Source organism: Pimephales promelas, chromosome 24, assembly GCF_988280905.1.
Source record: "Pimephales promelas chromosome 24, fPimPro1.hap1.1, whole genome shotgun sequence".
Lineage (NCBI taxonomy): Eukaryota > Metazoa > Chordata > Actinopteri > Cypriniformes > Leuciscidae > Pimephales > Pimephales promelas.
Window position 1 is genome coordinate 22,193,757 of NC_142792.1, and position 21,249 is coordinate 22,215,005.

At 44.4% G+C, this 21,249-nt stretch overlaps 36 non-coding genes across 36 annotated transcripts; 18 read left to right on the plus strand and 18 right to left on the minus strand.

The window, feature by feature from the left end:
- Positions 1–511: 511 nt before the first annotated feature.
- On the minus strand, positions 512–594 carry trnal-cag (transfer RNA leucine (anticodon CAG)). Its single transcript has one exon. It is a non-coding gene; the product is annotated as a tRNA-Leu (tRNA).
- Positions 595–689: 95 nt separating this feature from the next.
- On the plus strand, positions 690–763 carry trnam-cau (transfer RNA methionine (anticodon CAU)). The gene has a single exon. It is a non-coding gene; the product is annotated as a tRNA-Met (tRNA).
- A 796-nt stretch (positions 764–1,559) lies between these two features.
- On the minus strand, positions 1,560–1,642 carry trnal-cag (transfer RNA leucine (anticodon CAG)). The gene has a single exon. It is a non-coding gene; the product is annotated as a tRNA-Leu (tRNA).
- Positions 1,643–3,191: 1,549 nt separating this feature from the next.
- On the minus strand, positions 3,192–3,274 carry trnal-cag (transfer RNA leucine (anticodon CAG)). Its single transcript has one exon. It is a non-coding gene; the product is annotated as a tRNA-Leu (tRNA).
- A 95-nt stretch (positions 3,275–3,369) lies between these two features.
- trnam-cau (transfer RNA methionine (anticodon CAU)) lies at positions 3,370–3,443 on the plus strand. Its single transcript has one exon. It is a non-coding gene; the product is annotated as a tRNA-Met (tRNA).
- An 804-nt stretch (positions 3,444–4,247) lies between these two features.
- On the minus strand, positions 4,248–4,330 carry trnal-cag (transfer RNA leucine (anticodon CAG)). Its single transcript has one exon. It is a non-coding gene; the product is annotated as a tRNA-Leu (tRNA).
- Positions 4,331–4,425: 95 nt separating this feature from the next.
- trnam-cau (transfer RNA methionine (anticodon CAU)) lies at positions 4,426–4,499 on the plus strand. Its single transcript has one exon. It is a non-coding gene; the product is annotated as a tRNA-Met (tRNA).
- A 796-nt stretch (positions 4,500–5,295) lies between these two features.
- trnal-cag (transfer RNA leucine (anticodon CAG)) lies at positions 5,296–5,378 on the minus strand. Its single transcript has one exon. It is a non-coding gene; the product is annotated as a tRNA-Leu (tRNA).
- Positions 5,379–5,473: 95 nt separating this feature from the next.
- trnam-cau (transfer RNA methionine (anticodon CAU)) lies at positions 5,474–5,547 on the plus strand. The gene has a single exon. It is a non-coding gene; the product is annotated as a tRNA-Met (tRNA).
- A 981-nt stretch (positions 5,548–6,528) lies between these two features.
- Positions 6,529–6,602, plus strand: trnam-cau (transfer RNA methionine (anticodon CAU)). The gene has a single exon. It is a non-coding gene; the product is annotated as a tRNA-Met (tRNA).
- Positions 6,603–7,404: 802 nt separating this feature from the next.
- Positions 7,405–7,487, minus strand: trnal-cag (transfer RNA leucine (anticodon CAG)). Its single transcript has one exon. It is a non-coding gene; the product is annotated as a tRNA-Leu (tRNA).
- A 95-nt stretch (positions 7,488–7,582) lies between these two features.
- Positions 7,583–7,656, plus strand: trnam-cau (transfer RNA methionine (anticodon CAU)). The gene has a single exon. It is a non-coding gene; the product is annotated as a tRNA-Met (tRNA).
- A 981-nt stretch (positions 7,657–8,637) lies between these two features.
- trnam-cau (transfer RNA methionine (anticodon CAU)) lies at positions 8,638–8,711 on the plus strand. The gene has a single exon. It is a non-coding gene; the product is annotated as a tRNA-Met (tRNA).
- An 803-nt stretch (positions 8,712–9,514) lies between these two features.
- Positions 9,515–9,597, minus strand: trnal-cag (transfer RNA leucine (anticodon CAG)). Its single transcript has one exon. It is a non-coding gene; the product is annotated as a tRNA-Leu (tRNA).
- A 95-nt stretch (positions 9,598–9,692) lies between these two features.
- trnam-cau (transfer RNA methionine (anticodon CAU)) lies at positions 9,693–9,766 on the plus strand. The gene has a single exon. It is a non-coding gene; the product is annotated as a tRNA-Met (tRNA).
- Positions 9,767–10,570: 804 nt separating this feature from the next.
- Positions 10,571–10,653, minus strand: trnal-cag (transfer RNA leucine (anticodon CAG)). The gene has a single exon. It is a non-coding gene; the product is annotated as a tRNA-Leu (tRNA).
- Positions 10,654–10,748: 95 nt separating this feature from the next.
- trnam-cau (transfer RNA methionine (anticodon CAU)) lies at positions 10,749–10,822 on the plus strand. The gene has a single exon. It is a non-coding gene; the product is annotated as a tRNA-Met (tRNA).
- Positions 10,823–11,626: 804 nt separating this feature from the next.
- trnal-cag (transfer RNA leucine (anticodon CAG)) lies at positions 11,627–11,709 on the minus strand. The gene has a single exon. It is a non-coding gene; the product is annotated as a tRNA-Leu (tRNA).
- A 95-nt stretch (positions 11,710–11,804) lies between these two features.
- trnam-cau (transfer RNA methionine (anticodon CAU)) lies at positions 11,805–11,878 on the plus strand. The gene has a single exon. It is a non-coding gene; the product is annotated as a tRNA-Met (tRNA).
- Positions 11,879–12,682: 804 nt separating this feature from the next.
- On the minus strand, positions 12,683–12,765 carry trnal-cag (transfer RNA leucine (anticodon CAG)). Its single transcript has one exon. It is a non-coding gene; the product is annotated as a tRNA-Leu (tRNA).
- Positions 12,766–12,860: 95 nt separating this feature from the next.
- trnam-cau (transfer RNA methionine (anticodon CAU)) lies at positions 12,861–12,934 on the plus strand. Its single transcript has one exon. It is a non-coding gene; the product is annotated as a tRNA-Met (tRNA).
- Positions 12,935–13,730: 796 nt separating this feature from the next.
- Positions 13,731–13,813, minus strand: trnal-cag (transfer RNA leucine (anticodon CAG)). Its single transcript has one exon. It is a non-coding gene; the product is annotated as a tRNA-Leu (tRNA).
- Positions 13,814–13,908: 95 nt separating this feature from the next.
- On the plus strand, positions 13,909–13,982 carry trnam-cau (transfer RNA methionine (anticodon CAU)). The gene has a single exon. It is a non-coding gene; the product is annotated as a tRNA-Met (tRNA).
- An 805-nt stretch (positions 13,983–14,787) lies between these two features.
- On the minus strand, positions 14,788–14,870 carry trnal-cag (transfer RNA leucine (anticodon CAG)). The gene has a single exon. It is a non-coding gene; the product is annotated as a tRNA-Leu (tRNA).
- A 95-nt stretch (positions 14,871–14,965) lies between these two features.
- Positions 14,966–15,039, plus strand: trnam-cau (transfer RNA methionine (anticodon CAU)). The gene has a single exon. It is a non-coding gene; the product is annotated as a tRNA-Met (tRNA).
- Positions 15,040–15,835: 796 nt separating this feature from the next.
- Positions 15,836–15,918, minus strand: trnal-cag (transfer RNA leucine (anticodon CAG)). The gene has a single exon. It is a non-coding gene; the product is annotated as a tRNA-Leu (tRNA).
- Positions 15,919–16,013: 95 nt separating this feature from the next.
- trnam-cau (transfer RNA methionine (anticodon CAU)) lies at positions 16,014–16,087 on the plus strand. Its single transcript has one exon. It is a non-coding gene; the product is annotated as a tRNA-Met (tRNA).
- An 804-nt stretch (positions 16,088–16,891) lies between these two features.
- On the minus strand, positions 16,892–16,974 carry trnal-cag (transfer RNA leucine (anticodon CAG)). Its single transcript has one exon. It is a non-coding gene; the product is annotated as a tRNA-Leu (tRNA).
- Positions 16,975–17,069: 95 nt separating this feature from the next.
- Positions 17,070–17,143, plus strand: trnam-cau (transfer RNA methionine (anticodon CAU)). Its single transcript has one exon. It is a non-coding gene; the product is annotated as a tRNA-Met (tRNA).
- Positions 17,144–17,939: 796 nt separating this feature from the next.
- Positions 17,940–18,022, minus strand: trnal-cag (transfer RNA leucine (anticodon CAG)). Its single transcript has one exon. It is a non-coding gene; the product is annotated as a tRNA-Leu (tRNA).
- A 95-nt stretch (positions 18,023–18,117) lies between these two features.
- On the plus strand, positions 18,118–18,191 carry trnam-cau (transfer RNA methionine (anticodon CAU)). Its single transcript has one exon. It is a non-coding gene; the product is annotated as a tRNA-Met (tRNA).
- An 805-nt stretch (positions 18,192–18,996) lies between these two features.
- On the minus strand, positions 18,997–19,079 carry trnal-cag (transfer RNA leucine (anticodon CAG)). Its single transcript has one exon. It is a non-coding gene; the product is annotated as a tRNA-Leu (tRNA).
- A 95-nt stretch (positions 19,080–19,174) lies between these two features.
- trnam-cau (transfer RNA methionine (anticodon CAU)) lies at positions 19,175–19,248 on the plus strand. Its single transcript has one exon. It is a non-coding gene; the product is annotated as a tRNA-Met (tRNA).
- A 796-nt stretch (positions 19,249–20,044) lies between these two features.
- On the minus strand, positions 20,045–20,127 carry trnal-cag (transfer RNA leucine (anticodon CAG)). The gene has a single exon. It is a non-coding gene; the product is annotated as a tRNA-Leu (tRNA).
- A 95-nt stretch (positions 20,128–20,222) lies between these two features.
- On the plus strand, positions 20,223–20,296 carry trnam-cau (transfer RNA methionine (anticodon CAU)). The gene has a single exon. It is a non-coding gene; the product is annotated as a tRNA-Met (tRNA).
- An 803-nt stretch (positions 20,297–21,099) lies between these two features.
- Positions 21,100–21,182, minus strand: trnal-cag (transfer RNA leucine (anticodon CAG)). The gene has a single exon. It is a non-coding gene; the product is annotated as a tRNA-Leu (tRNA).
- Positions 21,183–21,249: the final 67 nt, after the last annotated feature.

Here is a 21,249-nt window from a genome sequence, read left to right on the forward strand (position 1 = left end):
ACTCCACCACATGCCCCCAAAACCCATGACCTTCAATTGCAAGAAATTTCCAAGAATCCTTGCCATGAAGTTCTACTGCATCCCCAAAACTTCAGTCCACCACATCCCAGTTAGACTCCCAGAATCACATTGCATACTCCCCCTAAAAAGAAAAGAAAAAAAGAAAAAAAAGACATGAATAGCCTTTCATAAACAAGTTCTTCTTCCGGTAAACATCAGAACGTGGCATTCCTCGAAGTTCTGTTGGATCCCATTCTATAAACATGTCCAATTTCGTGAAATGTCTTGACTTGAAATTCCAAGAAAACTGCACGAAAACGCCACCGAATCCCATACATTGCACCAAAAGTGTTACTTTAAAGTCCATATTATGCAAGTCAGTGCAACTGCATTGTTTGGTTAACTCAAGCATGAACTGAAATGCAGTGCTTTGTCAACATTAATGCACTTCGGGGTGAACTTGCCAGAGGGTTCAAAACTCTAGCTTGAGCCCGCAGCCAAAGCTTAGGTTTGTCAGAAGTGGGATTCGAACCCACGACTCCAGGGGAGACTGCGACCTGAACGCAGCGCCTTAGACCGCTCAGCCATCCTGACGTGAGGGCAAAGGGTGAGCAGTACTTTTGGAGCTGCACCGAATGGCAGATGATCTGGAAGCTAGTGGTTCTCCGCTCACCCGAGGCATAGCACATGCCTCGTTGGCGCAGTTAGGCAGCGCGTCAGTCTCATAATCTGAAGGTCGTGAGTTCGAGCCTCACACGGGGCAGGCTGGTGGTTTTTGATACATGGGAGCATGTAAATGAAAGAGCTGCTTTCTGTATCATTCCTTTTGTGCGTTTTTCCAGTCCTTCATATGCAATGTCATAGAAATCAAGTGTTCTTGTGGGAGTAATGTTGAACAAATGAAGCAATAGTATTACTCTCATATTTATGTAATATGCGTCAGTGTTGTTGCAGTATGTTTTTTTTAAGGCTAATGTAATTATATCGTTCCAATGACAAGTCTTGTCAATGCTAAAGCAATGTTTTGCATGGCATTCCTTGAATCTTAGGCCATGACACTGCACCACATGCCCCCAAAACCCATGACCTTCAATTCCAAGAAATTTCCAAGAATCCTTGCCATGAAGTTCTACTGCATCCCCAAAACTTCAGTCCACTACATCCCAGTTAGACTCCCAAAATCACATTGCATACTCCCCCTAAAAAGAAAAGAAAAAAAGACATGAATAGCCTTTCATAAACAAGTTCTTCTTCCGGTAAACATCAGAACGTGGCATTCCTCGAAGTTCTGTTGGATCCCATTCTATAAACATGTCCAATTTCGTGAAATGTCTTGACTTGAAATTCCAAGAAAACTGCACGAAAACGCCACCGAATCCCATACATTGCACCAAAAGTGTTACTTTAAAGTCCATATTATGCAGGTCAGTGCAACTGCATTGTTTGGTTAACTCTAGCATGAACTGAAATGCAGTGCTTTGTCAACATTAATGCACTTCGGGGTGAACTTGCCAGAGGGTTCAAGACTCTAGCTTGAGCCCGCAGCCAAAGGTTAGGTTTGTCAGAAGTGGGATTCGAACCCACGCCTCCAGGGGAGACTGCGACCTGAACGCAGCGCCTTAGACCGCTCGGCCATCCTGACGTGAGGGCAAAGGGTGAGCAGTACTTTTGGAGCTGCACCGAATGGCAGATGATCTGGAAGCTAGTGGTTCTCCGCTCACCCGAGCCATAGCACATGCCTCGTTGGCGCAGTTAGGCAGCGCGTCAGTCTCATAATCTGAAGGTCGTGAGTTCGAGCCTCACACGGGTCAGGCTGGTGCTTTTTGATACATGGGAGCATGTAAATGAAAGAGCTGCTTTCTGTATCATTCCTTTTGTGCATTTTTCCAGTCCTTCATATGCAATGTCATAGAAATCAAGTGTTCTTGTGGGACTAATGTTGAACAAATGCAGCAATAGTATTACTCTCATATTTATGTAATATGCGTCAGTGTTGTTGCAGTATGTTTTTTTAAGGCTAATGTAATTCTATCATTCCAATGACAAGTCTTGTCAATGCTAAAGCAATGTTTTGCATGGCATTCCTTGAATCTTAGGCCATGACTCTGCACCACATGCCCCCAAAACCCATGACCTTCAATTCCAAGAAATTTCCAAGAATCCTTGCCATGAAGTTCTACTGCATCCCCAAAACTTCAGTCCACCACATCCCAGTTAAGGCCAATTTATACTTCTGCGTCGAGGGTACGCCGTAATGTGCGGCGTTGGCTACGCACGTAGGCGACGCCGTTATGAGCATTTATACTTCTGCGTTCAGGTCTTGGTTGCTCTGCAGTACTGCTCCGAAACGCTAGTTGGCGGCGGAGAGTTTTAATGTTCCACTGTGTTTAGATTCCTCGCGGCTAGGTTACTACAAGCAATAGCGATTGAAAGAGAGTGGATCATGTTGGAGTTGGAGCTTATTGAGGTGGAAAAACAGTTCACTTTAGTGAAATTACTAAAACTGAAAGGCAGAAATGAGAGAAGACGTTGGAGGAGATGGTACGTGTGGAAATCATAGACAGTGATGGAAATGCGTGAGAAGGTACGTGCGGAAATGCGTAGGAGGAAATGCGATGCTACCAAGCCGACCAATCACCGATCTTGCGGTCCGCGTCGTCGCGACGTGTAGTTACATTTTTGAGGAGGTGCGCGTCAGGCGACGGCGAAGGGTACGCGCAATGGGACGCGTCTGTGCGTATGCTACGCCGTACCTACTGCGCGCACCCTACGCAGAAGTATAAATTGGCCTTTAGACTCCCAAAATCACATTGCATACTCCCCCTAAAAAGAAAAGAAAAAAAGAAAAAAAGACATGAATAGCTTTTCATAAACAAGTTCTTCTTCCGGTAAACATCAGAACGTGGCATTCCTCGAAGTTCTGTTGGATCCCGTTCTATAAACATGTCCAATTTCGTGAAATGTCTTGACTTGAAATTCCAAGAAAACTGCACGAAAACGCCACCGAATCCCATACATTGCACCAAAAGTGTTACTTTAAAGTCCATATTATGCAGGTCAGTGCAACTGCATTGTTTGGTTAACTCTAGCATGAACTGAAATGCAGTGCTTTGTCAACATTAATGCACTTCGGGGTGAACTTGCCAGAGGGTTCAAGACTCTAGCTTGAGCCCGCAGCCAAAGGTTAGGTTTGTCAGAAGTGGGATTCGAACCCACGCCTCCAGGGGAGACTGCGACCTGAACGCAGCGCCTTAGACCGCTCGGCCATCCTGACGTGAGGGCAAAGGGTGAGCAGTACTTTTGGAGCTGCACCGAATGGCAGATGATCTGGAAGCTAGTGGTTCTCCGCTCACCCGAGCCATAGTACATGCCTCGTTGGCGCAGTTAGGCAGCGCATCAGTCTCATAATCTGAAGGTCGTGAGTTCGAGCCTCACACGGGGCAGGCTGGTGCTTTTTGATACATGGGAGCATGTAAATGAAAGAGCTGCTTTCTGTATCATTCCTTTTGTGCGTTTTTCCAGTCCTTCATATGCAATGTCATAGAAATCAAGTGTTCTTGTGGGAGTAATGTTGAACAAATGCAGCAATAGTATTACTCTCATATTTATGTAATATGCGTCAGTGTTGTTGCAGTATGTTTTTTTAAGGCTAATGTAATTCTATCATTCCAATGACAAATCTTGTCAATGCTAAAGCAATGTTTTGCATGGCATTCCTTGAATCTTAGGCCATGACACTCCACCACATGCCCCCAAAACCCATGACCTTCAATTGCAAGAAATTTCCAAGAATCCTTGCCATGAAGTTCTACTGCATCCCCAAAACTTCAGTCCACCACATCCCAGTTAGACTCCCAGAATCACATTGCATACTCCCCCTAAAAAGAAAAGAAAAAAAGAAAAAAAAGACATGAATAGCCTTTCATAAACAAGTTCTTCTTCCGGTAAACATCAGAACGTGGCATTCCTCGAAGTTCTGTTGGATCCCATTCTATAAACATGTCCAATTTCGTGAAATGTCTTGACTTGAAATTCCAAGAAAACTGCACGAAAACGCCACCGAATCCCATACATTGCACCAAAAGTGTTACTTTAAAGTCCATATTATGCAGGTCAGTGCAACTGCATTGTTTGGTTAACTCAAGCATGAACTGAAATGCAGTGCTTTGTCAACATTAATGCACTTCGGGGTGAACTTGCCAGAGGGTTCAAAACTCTAGCTTGAGCCCGCAGCCAAAGCTTAGGTTTGTCAGAAGTGGGATTCGAACCCACGCCTCCAGGGGAGACTGCGACCTGAACGCAGCGCCTTAGACCGCTCGGCCATCCTGACGTGAGGGCAAAGGGTGAGCAGTACTTTTGGAGCTGCACCGAATGGCAGATGATCTGGAAGCTAGTGGTTCTCCGCTCACCCGAGGAATAGCACATGCCTCGTTGGCGCAGTTAGGCAGCGCGTCAGTCTCATAATCTGAAGGTCGTGAGTTCGAGCCTCACACGGGGCAGGCTGGTGGTTTTTGATACATGGGAGCATGTAAATGAAAGAGCTGCTTTCTGTATCATTCCTTTTGTGCGTTTTTCCAGTCCTTCATATGCAATGTCATAGAAATCAAGTGTTCTTGTGGGAGTAATGTTGAACAAATGAAGCAATAGTATTACTCTCATATTTATGTAATATGCGTCAGTGTTGTTGCAGTATGTTTTTTTTAAGGCTAATGTAATTATATCGTTCCAATGACAAGTCTTGTCAATGCTAAAGCAATGTTTTGCATGGCATTCCTTGAATCTTAGGCCATGACACTGCACCACATGCCCCCAAAACCCATGACCTTCAATTCCAAGAAATTTCCAAGAATCCTTGCCATGAAGTTCTACTGCATCCCCAAAACTTCAGTCCACCACATCCCAGTTAGACTCCCAAAATCACATTGCATACTCCCCCTAAAAAGAAAAGAAAAAAAGACATGAATAGCCTTTCATAAACAAGTTCTTCTTCCGGTTAACATCAGAACGTGGCATTCCTCGAAGTTCTGTTGGATCCCATTCTATAAACATGTCCAATTTCGTGAAATGTCTTGACTTGAAATTCCAAGAAAACTGCACGAAAACGCCACCGAATCCCATACATTGCACCAAAAGTGTTACTTTAAAGTCCATATTATGCAGGTCAGTGCAACTGCATTGTTTGGTTAACTCTAGCATGAACTGAAATGCAGTGCTTTGTCAACATTAATGCACTTCGGGGTGAACTTGCCAGAGGGTTCAAGACTCTAGCTTGAGCCCGCAGCCAAAGGTTAGGTTTGTCAGAAGTGGGATTCGAACCCACGCCTCCAGGGGAGACTGCGACCTGAACGCAGCGCCTTAGACCGCTCGGCCATCCTGACGTGAGGGCAAAGGGTGAGCAGTACTTTTGGAGCTGCACCGAATGGCAGATGATCTGGAAGCTAGTGGTTCTCCGCTCACCCGAGCCATAGCACATGCCTCGTTGGCGCAGTTAGGCAGCGCGTCAGTCTCATAATCTGAAGGTCGTGAGTTCGAGCCTCACACGGGGCAGGCTGGTGCTTTTTGATACACGGGAGCATGTAAATGAAAGAGCTGCTTTCTGTATCATTCCTTTTGTGCGTTTGTCCAGTCCTTCATATGCAATGTCATTGAAATCAAGTGTTTTTGTGGGACTAATGTTGAACAAATGCAGCAATAGTATTACTCTCATATTTATGTAATATGCGTCAGTGTTGTTGCAGTATGTTTTTTTTAAGGCTAATGTAATTCTATCATTCCAATGACAAGTCTTGTCAATGCTAAAGCAATGTTTTGCATGGCATTCCTTGAATCTTAGGCCATGACACTCCACCACATGCCCCCAAAACCCATGACCTTCAATTGCAAGAAATTTCCAAGAATCCTTGCCATGAAGTTCTACTGCATCCCCAAAACTTCAGTCCACCACATCCCAGTTAGACTCCCAAAATCACATTGCATACTCCCCCTAAAAAGAAAAGAAAAAAAGAAAAAAAGACATGAATAGCCTTTCATAAACAAGTTCTTCTTCCGGTAAACATCAGAACGTGGCATTCCTCGAACTTCTGTTGGATCCCGTTCTATAAACATGTCCAATTTCGTGAAATGTCTTGACTTGAAATTCCAAGAAAACTGCACGAAAACGCCACCGAATCCCATACATTGCACCAAAAGTGTTACTTTAAAGTCCATATTATGCAGGTCAGTGCAACTGCATTGTTTGGTTAACTCTAGCATGAACTGAAATGCAGTGCTTTGTCAACATTAATGCACTTCGGGGTGAACTTGCCAGAGGGTTCAAGACTCTAGCTTGAGCCCGCAGCCAAAGGTTAGGTTTGTCAGAAGTGGGATTCGAACCCCGCCTCCAGGGGAGACTGCGACCTGAACGCAGCGCCTTAGACCGCTTGGCCATCCTGACGTGAGGGCAAAGGGTGAGCAGTACTTTTGGAGCTGCACCGAATGGCAGATGATCTGGAAGCTAGTGGTTCTCCGCTCACCCGAGCCATAGCACATGCCTCGTTGGCGCAGTTAGGCAGCGCGTCAGTCTCATAATCTGAAGGTCGTGAGTTCGAGCCTCACACGGGGCAGGCTGGTGCTTTTTGATACATGGGAGCATGTAAATGAAAGAGCTGCTTTCTGTATCATTCCTTTTGTGCGTTTTTCCAGTCCTTCATATGCAATGTCATAGAAATCAAGTGTTCTCGTGGGACTAATGTCGAACAAATGCAGCAATAGTATTACTCTCATATTTATGTAATATGCGTCAGTGTTGTTGCAGTATGTTTTTTAAGGCTAATGTAATTCTATCATTCCAATGACAAGTCTTGTCAATGCTAAAGCAATGTTTTGCATGGTATTCCTTGAATCTTAGGCCATGACTCTGCACCACATGCCCCCAAAACCCATGACCTTCAATTCCAAGAAATTTCCAAGAATCCTTGCCATGAAGTTCTACTGCATCCCCAAAACTTCAGTCCACCACATCCCAGTTAGACTCCCAAAATCACATTGCATACTCCCCCTAAAAAGAAAAGAAAAAAAGAAAAAAAGACATGAATAGCCTTTCATAAACAAGTTCTTCTTCCGGTTAACATCAGAACGTGGCATTCCTCGAAGTTCTGTTGGATCCCATTCTATAAACATGTCCAATTTCGTGAAATGTCTTGACTTGAAATTCCAAGAAAACTGCACGAAAACGCCACCGAATCCCATACATTGCACCAAAAGTGTTACTTTAAAGTCCATATTATGCAGGTCAGTGCAACTGCATTGTTTGGTTAACTCTAGCATGAACTGAAATGCAGTGCTTTGTCAACATTAATGCACTTCGGGGTGAACTTGCCAGAGGGTTCAAGACTCTAGCTTGAGCCCGCAGCCAAAGGTTAGGTTTGTCAGAAGTGGGATTCGAACCCACGCCTCCAGGGGAGACTGCGACCTGAACGCAGCGCCTTAGACCGCTCGGCCATCCTGACGTGAGGGCAAAGGGTGAGCAGTACTTTTGGAGCTGCACCGAATGGCAGATGATCTGGAAGCTAGTGGTTCTCCGCTCACCCGAGCCATAGCACATGCCTCGTTGGCGCAGTTAGGCAGCGCGTCAGTCTCATAATCTGAAGGTCGTGAGTTCGAGCCTCACACGGGGCAGGCTGGTGCTTTTTGATACACGGGAGCATGTAAATGAAAGAGCTGCTTTCTGTATCATTCCTTTTGTGCGTTTGTCCAGTCCTTCATATGCAATGTCATTGAAATCAAGTGTTTTTGTGGGACTAATGTTGAACAAATGCAGCAATAGTATTACTCTCATATTTATGTAATATGCGTCAGTGTTGTTGCAGTATGTTTTTTTTAAGGCTAATGTAATTCTATCATTCCAATGACAAGTCTTGTCAATGCTAAAGCAATGTTTTGCATGGCATTCCTTGAATCTTAGGCCATGACACTCCACCACATGCCCCCAAAACCCATGACCTTCAATTGCAAGAAATTTCCAAGAATCCTTGCCATGAAGTTCTACTGCATCCCCAAAACTTCAGTCCACCACATCCCAGTTAGACTCCCAAAATCACATTGCATACTCCCCCTAAAAAGAAAAGAAAAAAAGAAAAAAAGACATGAATAGCCTTTCATAAACAAGTTCTTCTTCCGGTAAACATCAGAACGTGGCATTCCTCGAAGTTCTGTTGGATCCCATTCTATAAACATGTCCAATTTCATGAAATGTCTTGACTTGAAATTCCAAGAAAACTGCACGAAAACGCCACCGAATCCCATACATTGCACCAAAAGTGTTACTTTAAAGTCCATATTATGCAGGTCAGTGCAACTGCATTGTTTGGTTAACTCTAGCATGAACTGAAATGCAGTGCTTTGTCAACATTAATGCACTTCGGGGTGAACTTGCCAGAGGGTTCAAGACTCTAGCTTGAGCCCGCAGCCAAAGGTTAGGTTTGTCAGAAGTGGGATTCGAACCCCGCCTCCAGGGGAGACTGCGACCTGAACGCAGCGCCTTAGACCGCTTGGCCATCCTGACGTGAGGGCAAAGGGTGAGCAGTACTTTTGGAGCTGCACCGAATGGCAGATGATCTGGAAGCTAGTGGTTCTCCGCTCACCCGAGCCATAGCACATGCCTCGTTGGCGCAGTTAGGCAGCGCGTCAGTCTCATAATCTGAAGGTCGTGAGTTCGAGCCTCACACGGGGCAGGCTGGTGCTTTTTGATACATGGGAGCATGTAAATGAAAGAGCTGCTTTCTGTATCATTCCTTTTGTGCGTTTTTCCAGTCCTTCATATGCAATGTCATAGAAATCAAGTGTTCTCGTGGGACTAATGTCGAACAAATGCAGCAATAGTATTACTCTCATATTTATGTAATATGCGTCAGTGTTGTTGCAGTATGTTTTTTTAAGGCTAATGTAATTCTATCATTCCAATGACAAGTCTTGTCAATGCTAAAGCAATGTTTTGCATGGTATTCCTTGAATCTTAGGCCATGACTCTGCACCACATGCCCCCAAAACCCATGACCTTCAATTCCAAGAAATTTCCAAGAATCCTTGCCATGAAGTTCTACTGCATCCCCAAAACTTCAGTCCACCACATCCCAGTTAGACTCCCAAAATCACATTGCATACTCCCCCTAAAAAGAAAAGAAAAAAAGAAAAAAAGACATGAATAGCCTTTCATAAACAAGTTCTTCTTCCGGAAAACATCAGAACGTGGCATTCCTCGAAGTTCTGTTGGATCCCATTCTATAAACATGTCCAATTTCGTGAAATGTCTTGACTTGAAATTCCAAGAAAACTGCACGAAAACGCCACCGAATCCCATACATTGCACCAAAAGTGTTACTTTAAAGTCCATATTATGCAGGTCAGTGCAACTGCATTGTTTGGTTAACTCTAGCATGAACTGAAATGCAGTGCTTTGTCAACATTAATGCACTTCGGGGTGAACTTGCCAGAGGGTTCAAGACTCTAGCTTGAGCCCGCAGCCAAAGGTTAGGTTTGTCAGAAGTGGGATTCGAACCCACGCCTCCAGGGGAGACTGCGACCTGAACGCAGCGCCTTAGACCGCTCGGCCATCCTGACGTGAGGGCAAAGGGTGAGCAGTACTTTTGGAGCTGCACCGAATGGCAGATGATCTGGAAGCTAGTGGTTCTCCGCTCACCCGAGCCATAGTACATGCCTCGTTGGCGCAGTTAGGCAGCGCGTCAGTCTCATAATCTGAAGGTCGTGAGTTCGAGCCTCACACGGGGCAGGCTGGTGCTTTTTGATACATGGGAGCATGTAAATGAAAGAGCTGCTTTCTGTATCATTCCTTTTGTGCGTTTTTCCAGTCCTTCATATGCAATGTCATAGAAATCAAGTGTTCTTGTGGGACTAATGTTGAACAAATGCAGCAATAGTATTACTCTCATATTTATGTAATATGCGTCAGTGTTGTTGCAGTATGTTTTTTCAAGGCTAATGTAATTCTATCATTCCAATGACAAATCTTGTCAATGCTAAAGCAATGTTTTGCATGGCATTCCTTGAATCTTAGGCCATGACACTCCACCACATGCCCCCAAAACCCATGACCTTCAATTGCAAGAAATTTCCAAGAATCCTTGCCATGAAGTTCTACTGCATCCCCAAAACTTCAGTCCACCACATCCCAGTTAGACTCCCAGAATCACATTGCATACTCCCCCTAAAAAGAAAAGAAAAAAAGAAAAAAAAGACATGAATAGCCTTTCATAAACAAGTTCTTCTTCCGGTAAACATCAGAACGTGGCATTCCTCGAAGTTCTGTTGGATCCCATTCTATAAACATGTCCAATTTCGTGAAATGTCTTGACTTGAAATTCCAAGAAAACTGCACGAAAACGCCACCGAATCCCATACATTGCACCAAAAGTGTTACTTTAAAGTCCATATTATGCAGGTCAGTGCAACTGCATTGTTTGGTTAACTCAAGCATGAACTGAAATGCAGTGCTTTGTCAACATTAATGCACTTCGGGGTGAACTTGCCAGAGGGTTCAAAACTCTAGCTTGAGCCCGCAGCCAAAGCTTAGGTTTGTCAGAAGTGGGATTCGAACCCACGACTCCAGGGGAGACTGCGACCTGAACGCAGCGCCTTAGACCGCTCGGCCATCCTGACGTGAGGGCAAAGGGTGAGCAGTACTTTTGGAGCTGCACCGAATGGCAGATGATCTGGAAGCTAGTGGTTCTCCGCTCACCCGAGGCATAGCACATGCCTCGTTGGCGCAGTTAGGCAGCGCGTCAGTCTCATAATCTGAAGGTCGTGAGTTCGAGCCTCACACGGGGCAGGCTGGTGGTTTTTGATACATGGGAGCATGTAAATGAAAGAGCTGCTTTCTGTATCATTCCTTTTGTGCGTTTTTCCAGTCCTTCATATGCAATGTCATAGAAATCAAGTGTTCTTGTGGGAGTAATGTTGAACAAATGAAGTAATAGTATTACTCTCATATTTATGTAATATGCGTCAGTGTTGTTGCAGTATGTTTTTTTTAAGGCTAATGTAATTATATCGTTCCAATGACAAGTCTTGTCAATGCTAAAGCAATGTTTTGCATGGCATTCCTTGAATCTTAGGCCATGACACTGCACCACATGCCCCCAAAACCCATGACCTTCAATTCCAAGAAATTTCCAAGAATCCTTGCCATGAAGTTCTACTGCATCCCCAAAACTTCAGTCCACTACATCCCAGTTAGACTCCCAAAATCACATTGCATACTCCCCCTAAAAAGAAAAGAAAAAAAGAAAAAAAGACATGAATAGCTTTTCATAAACAAGTTCTTCTTCCGGTAAACATCAGAACGTGGCATTCCTCGAAGTTCTGTTGGATCCCGTTCTATAAACATGTCCAATTTCGTGAAATGTCTTGACTTGAAATTCCAAGAAAACTGCACGAAAACGCCACCGAATCCCATACATTGCACCAAAAGTGTTACTTTAAAGTCCATATTATGCAGGTCAGTGCAACTGCATTGTTTGGTTAACTCTAGCATGAACTGAAATGCAGTGCTTTGTCAACATTAATGCACTTCGGGGTGAACTTGCCAGAGGGTTCAAGACTCTAGCTTGAGCCCGCAGCCAAAGGTTAGGTTTGTCAGAAGTGGGATTCGAACCCACGCCTCCAGGGGAGACTGCGACCTGAACGTAGCGCCTTAGACCGCTCGGCCATCCTGACGTGAGGGCAAAGGGTGAGCAGTACTTTTGGAGCTGCACCGAATGGCAGATGATCTGGAAGCTAGTGGTTCTCCGCTCACCCGAGCCATAGTACATGCCTCGTTGGCGCAGTTAGGCAGCGCATCAGTCTCATAATCTGAAGGTCGTGAGTTCGAGCCTCACACGGGGCAGGCTGGTGCTTTTTGATACATGGGAGCATGTAAATGAAAGAGCTGCTTTCTGTATCATTCCTTTTGTGCGTTTTTCCAGTCCTTCATATGCAATGTCATAGAAATCAAGTGTTCTTGTGGGAGTAATGTTGAACAAATGCAGCAATAGTATTACTCTCATATTTATGTAATATGCGTCAGTGTTGTTGCAGTATGTTTTTTTAAGGCTAATGTAATTCTATCATTCCAATGACAAATCTTGTCAATGCTAAAGCAATGTTTTGCATGGCATTCCTTGAATCTTAGGCCATGACACTCCACCACATGCCCCCAAAACCCATGACCTTCAATTGCAAGAAATTTCCAAGAATCCTTGCCATGAAGTTCTACTGCATCCCCAAAACTTCAGTCCACCACATCCCAGTTAGACTCCCAGAATCACATTGCATACTCCCCCTAAAAAGAAAAGAAAAAAAGAAAAAAAAGACATGAATAGCCTTTCATAAACAAGTTCTTCTTCCGGTAAACATCAGAACGTGGCATTCCTCGAAGTTCTGTTGGATCCCATTCTATAAACATGTCCAATTTCGTGAAATGTCTTGACTTGAAATTCCAAGAAAACTGCACGAAAACGCCACCGAATCCCATACATTGCACCAAAAGTGTTACTTTAAAGTCCATATTATGCAGGTCAGTGCAACTGCATTGTTTGGTTAACTCAAGCATGAACTGAAATGCAGTGCTTTGTCAACATTAATGCACTTCGGGGTGAACTTGCCAGAGGGTTCAAAACTCTAGCTTGAGCCCGCAGCCAAAGCTTAGGTTTGTCAGAAGTGGGATTCGAACCCACGACTCCAGGGGAGACTGCGATCTGAACGCAGCGCCTTAGACCGCTCGGCCATCCTGACGTGAGGGCAAAGGGTGAGCAGTACTTTTGGAGCTGCACCGAATGGCAGATGATCTGGAAGCTAGTGGTTCTCCGCTCACCCGAGGCATAGCACATGCCTCGTTGGCGCAGTTAGGCAGCGCGTCAGTCTCATAATCTGAAGGTCGTGAGTTCGAGCCTCACACGGGGCAGGCTGGTGGTTTTTGATACATGGGAGCATGTAAATGAAAGAGCTGCTTTCTGTATCATTCCTTTTGTGCGTTTTTCCAGTCCTTCATATGCAATGTCATAGAAATCAAGTGTTCTTGTGGGAGTAATGTTGAACAAATGAAGTAATAGTATTACTCTCATATTTATGTAATATGCGTCAGTGTTGTTGCAGTATGTTTTTTTTAAGGCTAATGTAATTATATCGTTCCAATGACAAGTCTTGTCAATGCTAAAGCAATGTTTTGCATGGCATTCCTTGAATCTTAGGCCATGACACTGCACCACATGCCCCCAAAACCCATGACCTTCAATTCCAAGAAATTTCCAAGAATCCTTGCCATGAAGTTCTACTGCATCCCCAAAACTTCAGTCCACTACATCCCAGTTAGACTCCCAAAATCACATTGCATACTCCCCCTAAAAAGAAAAGAAAAAAAGACATGAATAGCCTTTCATAAACAAGTTCTTCTTCCGGTAAACATCAGAACGTGGCATTCCTCGAAGTTCTGTTGGATCCCATTCTATAAACATGTCCAATTTCGTGAAATGTCTTGACTTGAAATTCCAAGAAAACTGCACGAAAACGCCACCGAATCCCATACATTGCACCAAAAGTGTTACTTTAAAGTCCATATTATGCAGGTCAGTGCAACTGCATTGTTTGGTTAACTCTAGCATGAACTGAAATGCAGTGCTTTGTCAACATTAATGCACTTCGGGGTGAACTTGCCAGAGGGTTCAAGACTCTAGCTTGAGCCCGCAGCCAAAGGTTAGGTTTGTCAGAAGTGGGATTCGAACCCACGCCTCCAGGGGAGACTGCGACCTGAACGCAGCGCCTTAGACCGCTCGGCCATCCTGACGTGAGGGCAAAGGGTGAGCAGTACTTTTGGAGCTGCACCGAATGGCAGATGATCTGGAAGCTAGTGGTTCTCCGCTCACCCGAGCCATAGCACATGCCTCGTTGGCGCAGTTAGGCAGCGCGTCAGTCTCATAATCTGAAGGTCGTGAGTTCGAGCCTCACACGGGGCAGGCTGGTGCTTTTTGATACACGGGAGCATGTAAATGAAAGAGCTGCTTTCTGTATCATTCCTTTTGTGCGTTTGTCCAGTCCTTCATATGCAATGTCATTGAAATCAAGTGTTTTTGTGGGACTAATGTTGAACAAATGCAGCAATAGTATTACTCTCATATTTATGTAATATGCGTCAGTGTTGTTGCAGTATGTTTTTTTTAAGGCTAATGTAATTCTATCATTCCAATGACAAATCTTGTCAATGCTAAAGCAATGTTTTGCATGGCATTCCTTGAATCTTAGGCCATGACACTCCACCACATGCCCCCAAAACCCATGACCTTCAATTGCAAGAAATTTCCAAGAATCCTTGCCATGAAGTTCTACTGCATCCCCAAAACTTCAGTCCACCACATCCCAGTTAGACTCCCAGAATCACATTGCATACTCCCCCTAAAAAGAAAAGAAAAAAAGAAAAAAAAGACATGAATAGCCTTTCATAAACAAGTTCTTCTTCCGGTAAACATCAGAACGTGGCATTCCTCGAAGTTCTGTTGGATCCCATTCTATAAACATGTCCAATTTCGTGAAATGTCTTGACTTGAAATTCCAAGAAAACTGCACGAAAACGCCACCGAATCCCATACATTGCACCAAAAGTGTTACTTTAAAGTCCATATTATGCAAGTCAGTGCAACTGCATTGTTTGGTTAACTCAAGCATGAACTGAAATGCAGTGCTTTGTCAACATTAATGCACTTCGGGGTGAACTTGCCAGAGGGTTCAAAACTCTAGCTTGAGCCCGCAGCCAAAGCTTAGGTTTGTCAGAAGTGGGATTCGAACCCACGACTCCAGGGGAGACTGCGACCTGAACGCAGCGCCTTAGACCGCTCGGCCATCCTGACGTGAGGGCAAAGGGTGAGCAGTACTTTTGGAGCTGCACCGAATGGCAGATGATCTGGAAGCTAGTGGTTCTCCGCTCACCCGAGGCATAGCACATGCCTCGTTGGCGCAGTTAGGCAGCGCGTCAGTCTCATAATCTGAAGGTCGTGAGTTCGAGCCTCACACGGGGCAGGCTGGTGGTTTTTGATACATGGGAGCATGTAAATGAAAGAGCTGCTTTCTGTATCATTCCTTTTGTGCGTTTTTCCAGTCCTTCATATGCAATGTCATAGAAATCAAGTGTTCTTGTGGGAGTAATGTTGAACAAATGAAGCAATAGTATTACTCTCATATTTATGTAATATGCGTCAGTGTTGTTGCAGTATGTTTTTTTTAAGGCTAATGTAATTATATCGTTCCAATGACAAGTCTTGTCAATGCTAAAGCAATGTTTTGCATGGCATTCCTTGAATCTTAGGCCATGACACTGCACCACATGCCCCCAAAACCCATGACCTTCAATTCCAAGAAATTTCCAAGAATCCTTGCCATGAAGTTCTACTGCATCCCCAAAACTTCAGTCCACTACATCCCAGTTAGACTCCCAAAATCACATTGCATACTCCCCCTAAAAAGAAAAGAAAAAAAGACATGAATAGCCTTTCATGAACAAGTTCTTCTTCCGGTAAACATCAGAACGTGGCATTCCTCGAAGTTCTGTTGGATCCCATTCTATAAACATGTCCAATTTCGTGAAATGTCTTGACTTGAAATTCCAAGAAAACTGCACGAAAACGCCACCGAATCCCATACATTGCACCAAAAGTGTTACTTTAAAGTCCATATTATGCAGGTCAGTGCAACTGCATTGTTTGGTTAACTCTAGCATGAACTGAAATGCAGTGCTTTGTCAACATTAATGCACTTCGGGGTGAACTTGCCAGAGGGTTCAAGACTCTAGCTTGAGCCCGCAGCCAAAGGTTAGGTTTGTCAGAAGTGGGATTCGAACCCACGCCTCCAGGGGAGACTGCGACCTGAACGCAGCACCTTAGACCGCTCGGCCATCCTGAAGTGAGGGCAAAGGGTGAGCAGTACTTTTGGAGCTGCACCGAATGGCAGATGATCTGGCAGCTAGTGGTTCTCCGCTCACCCGAGCCATAGCACATGCCTCGTTGGCGCAGTTAGGCAGCGCGTCAGTCTCATAATCTGAAGGTCGTGAGTTCGAGCCTCACACGGGGCAGGCTGGTGCTTTTTGATACATGGGAGCATGTAAATGAAAGAGCTGCTTTCTGTATCATTCCTTTTGTGCGTTTTTCCAGTCCTTCATATGCAATGTCATAGAAATCAAGTGTTCTTGTGGGAGTAATGTTGAACAAATGCAGCAATAGTATTACTCTCATATTTATGTAATATGCGTCAGTGTTGTTGCAGTATGTTTTTTTAAGGCTAATGTAATTCTATCATTCCAATGACAAATCTTGTCAATGCTAAAGCAATGTTTTGCATGGCATTCCTTGAATCTTAGGCCATGACACTCCACCACATGCCCCCAAAACCCATGACCTTCAATTGCAAGAAATTTCCAAGAATCCTTGCCATGAAGTTCTACTGCATCCCCAAAACTTCAGTCCACCACATCCCAGTTAGACTCCCAGAATCACATTGCATACTGCCCCTAAAAAGAAAAGAAAAAAAGAAAAAAAAGACATGAATAGCCTTTCATAAACAAGTTCTTCTTCCGGTAAACATCAGAACGTGGCATTCCTCGAAGTTCTGTTGGATCCCATTCTATAAACATGTCCAATTTCGTGAAATGTCTTGACTTGAAATTCCAAGAAAACTGCACGAAAACGCCACCGAATCCCATACATTGCACCAAAAGTGTTACTTTAAAGTCCATATTATGCAGGTCAGTGCAACTGCATTGTTTGGTTAACTCAAGCATGAACTGAAATGCAGTGCTTTGTCAACATTAATGCACTTCGGGGTGAACTTGCCAGAGGGTTCAAAACTCTAGCTTGAGCCTGCAGCCAAAGCTTAGGTTTGTCAGAAGTGGGATTCGAACCCACGACTCCAGGGGAGACTGCGACCTGAACGCAGCGCCTTAGACCGCTCGGCCATCCTGACGTGAGGGCAAAGGGTGAGCAGTACTTTTGGAGCTGCACCGAATGGCAGATGATCTGGAAGCTAGTGGTTCTCCGCTCACCCGAGGCATAGCACATGCCTCGTTGGCGCAGTTAGGCAGCGCGTCAGTCTCATAATCTGAAGGTCGTGAGTTCGAGCCTCACACGGGGCAGGCTGGTGGTTTTTGATACATGGGAGCATGTAAATGAAAGAGCTGCTTTCTGTATCATTCCTTTTGTGCGTTTTTCCAGTCCTTCATATGCAATGTCATAGAAATCAAGTGTTCTTGTGGGAGTAATGTTGAACAAATGAAGTAATAGTATTACTCTCATATTTATGTAATATGCGTCAGTGTTGTTGCAGTATGTTTTTTTTAAGGCTAATGTAATTATATCGTTCCAATGACAAGTCTTGTCAATGCTAAAGCAATGTTTTGCATGGCATTCCTTGAATCTTAGGCCATGACACTGCACCACATGCCCCCAAAACCCATGACCTTCAATTCCAAGAAATTTCCAAGAATCCTTGCCATGAAGTTCTACTGCATCCCCAAAACTTCAGTCCACTACATCCCAGTTAGACTCCCAAAATCACATTGCATACTCCCCCTAAAAAGAAAAGAAAAAAAGACATGAATAGCCTTTCATAAACAAGTTCTTCTTCCGGTAAACATCAGAACGTGGCATTCCTCGAAGTTCTGTTGGATCCCATTCTATAAACATGTCCAATTTCGTGAAATGTCTTGACTTGAAATTCCAAGAAAACTGCACGAAAACGCCACCGAATCCCATACATTGCACCAAAAGTGTTACTTTAAAGTCCATATTATGCAGGTCAGTGCAACTGCATTGTTTGGTTAACTCTAGCATGAACTGAAATGCAGTGCTTTGTCAACATTAATGCACTTCGGGGTGAACTTGCCAGAGGGTTCAAGACTCTAGCTTGAGCCCGCAGCCAAAGGTTAGGTTTGTCAGAAGTGGGATTCGAACCCACGCCTCCAGGGGAGACTGCGACCTGAACGCAGCGCCTTAGACCGCTCGGCCATCCTGACGTGAGGGCAAAGGGTGAGCAGTACTTTTGGAGCTGCACCGAATGGCAGATGATCTGGAAGCTAGTGGTTCTCCGCTCACCCGAGCCATAGCACATGCCTCGTTGGCGCAGTTAGGCAGCGCGTCAGTCTCATAATCTGAAGGTCGTGAGTTCGAGCCTCACACGGGGCAGGCTGGTGCTTTTTGATACACGGGAGCATGTAAATGAAAGAGCTGCTTTCTGTATCATTCCTTTTGTGCGTTTGTCCAGTCCTTCATATGCAATGTCATTGAAATCAAGTGTTTTTGTGGGACTAATGTTGAACAAATGCAGCAATAGTATTACTCTCATATTTATGTAATATGCGTCAGTGTTGTTGCAGTATGTTTTTTTTAAGGCTAATGTAATTCTATCATTCCAATGACAAATCTTGTCAATGCTAAAGCAATGTTTTGCATGGCATTCCTTGAATCTTAGGCCATGACACTCCACCACATGCCCCCAAAACCCATGACCTTCAATTGCAAGAAATTTCCAAGAATCCTTGCCATGAAGTTCTACTGCATCCCCAAAACTTCAGTCCACCACATCCCAGTTAGACTCCCAGAATCACATTGCATACTCCCCCTAAAAAGAAAAGAAAAAAAGAAAAAAAAGACATGAATAGCCTTTCATAAACAAGTTCTTCTTCCGGTAAACATCAGAACGTGGCATTCCTCGAAGTTCTGTTGGATCCCATTCTATAAACATGTCCAATTTCGTGAAATGTCTTGACTTGAAATTCCAAGAAAACTGCACGAAAACGCCACCGAATCCCATACATTGCACCAAAAGTGTTACTTTAAAGTCCATATTATGCAAGTCAGTGCAACTGCATTGTTTGGTTAACTCAAGCATGAACTGAAATGCAGTGCTTTGTCAACATTAATGCACTTCGGGGTGAACTTGCCAGAGGGTTCAAAACTCTAGCTTGAGCCCGCAGCCAAAGCTTAGGTTTGTCAGAAGTGGGATTCGAACCCACGACTCCAGGGGAGACTGCGACCTGAACGCAGCGCCTTAGACCGCTCGGCCATCCTGACGTGAGGGCAAAGGGTGAGCAGTACTTTTGGAGCTGCACCGAATGGCAGATGATCTGGAAGCTAGTGGTTCTCCGCTCACCCGAGGCATAGCACATGCCTCGTTGGCGCAGTTAGGCAGCGCGTCAGTCTCATAATCTGAAGGTCGTGAGTTCGAGCCTCACACGGGGCAGGCTGGTGGTTTTTGATACATGGGAGCATGTAAATGAAAGAGCTGCTTTCTGTATCATTCCTTTTGTGCGTTTTTCCAGTCCTTCATATGCAATGTCATAGAAATCAAGTGTTCTTGTGGGAGTAATGTTGAACAAATGAAGCAATAGTATTACTCTCATATTTATGTAATATGCGTCAGTGTTGTTGCAGTATGTTTTTTTTAAGGCTAATGTAATTATATCGTTCCAATGACAAGTCTTGTCAATGCTAAAGCAATGTTTTGCATGGCATTCCTTGAATCTTAGGCCATGACACTGCACCACATGCCCCCAAAACCCATGACCTTCAATTCCAAGAAATTTCCAAGAATCCTTGCCATGAAGTTCTACTGCATCCCCAAAACTTCAGTCCACTACATCCCAGTTAGACTCCCAAAATCACATTGCATACTCCCCCTAAAAAGAAAAGAAAAAAAGACATGAATAGCCTTTCATAAACAAGTTCTTCTTCCGGTAAACATCAGAACGTGGCATTCCTCGAAGTTCTGTTGGATCCCATTCTATAAACATGTCCAATTTTGTGAAATGTCTTGACTTGAAATTCCAAGAACACTGCACGAAAACGCCACCGAATCCCATACATTGCACCAAAAGTGTTACTTTAAAGTCCATATTATGCAGGTCAGTGCAACTGCATTGTTTGGTTAACTCTAGCATGAACTGAAATGCAGTGCTTTGTCAACATTAATGCACTTCGGGGTGAACTTGCCAGAGGGTTCAAGACTCTAGCTTGAGCCCGCAGCCAAAGGTTAGGTTTGTCAGAAGTGGGATTCGAACCCACGCCTCCAGGGGAGACTGCGACCTGAACGCAGCGCCCTAGACCGCTCGGCCATCCTGACGTGAGGGCAAAGGGTGAGCAGTACTTTTGGAGCTGCACCGAATGGCAGATGATCTGGAAGCTAGTGGTTCTCCGCTCACCCGAGCCATAGTACATGCCTCGTTGGCGCAGTTAGGCAGCGCGTCAGTCTCATAATCTGAAGGTCGTGAGTTCGAGCCTCACATGGGGCAGGCTGGTGCTTTTTGATACATGGGAGCATGTAAATGAAAGAGCTGCTTTCTGTATCATTCCTTTTGTGCGTTTTTCCAGTCCTTCATATGCAATGTCATAGAAATCAAGTGTTCTTGTGGGACTAATGTTGAACAAATGCAGCAATAGTATTACTCTCATATTTATGTAATATGCGTCAGTGTTGTTGCAGTATGTTTTTTTAAGGCTAATGTAATTCTATCATTCTAATGACAAGTCTTGTCAATGCTAAAGCAATGTTTTGCATGGCATTCCTTGAATCTTAGGCCATGACTCTGCACCACATGCCCCCAAAACCCATGACCTTCAATTCCAAGAAATTTCCAAGAATCCTTGCCATGAAGTTCTACTGCATCCCCAAAACTTCAGTCCACCACATCCCAGTTAGACTCCCAAAATCACATTGCATACTCCCCCTAAAAAGAAAAGAAAAAAAGAAAAAAAGACATGAATAGCTTTTCATAAACAAGTTCTTCTTCCGGTAAACATCAGAACGTGGCATTCCTCGAAGTTCTGTTGGATCCCGTTCTATAAACATGTCCAATTTCGTGAAATGTCTTGACTTGAAATTCCAAGAAAACTGCACGAAAACGCCACCGAATCCCATACATTGCACCAAAAGTGTTACTTTAAAGTCCATATTATGCAGGTCAGTGCAACTGCATTGTTTGGTTAACTCTAGCATGAACTGAAATGCAGTGCTTTGTCAACATTAATGCACTTCGGGGTGAACTTGCCAGAGGGTTCTAGACTCTAGCTTGAGCCCGCAGCCAAAGATTAGGTTTGTCAGAAGTGGGATTCGAACCCACGCCTCCAGGGGAGACTGCGACCTGAACGCAGCGCCTTAGACCGCTCGGCCATCCTGACGTGAGGGCAAAGGGTGAGCAGTACTTTTGGAGCTGCACCGAATGGCAGATGATCTGGAAGCTAGTGG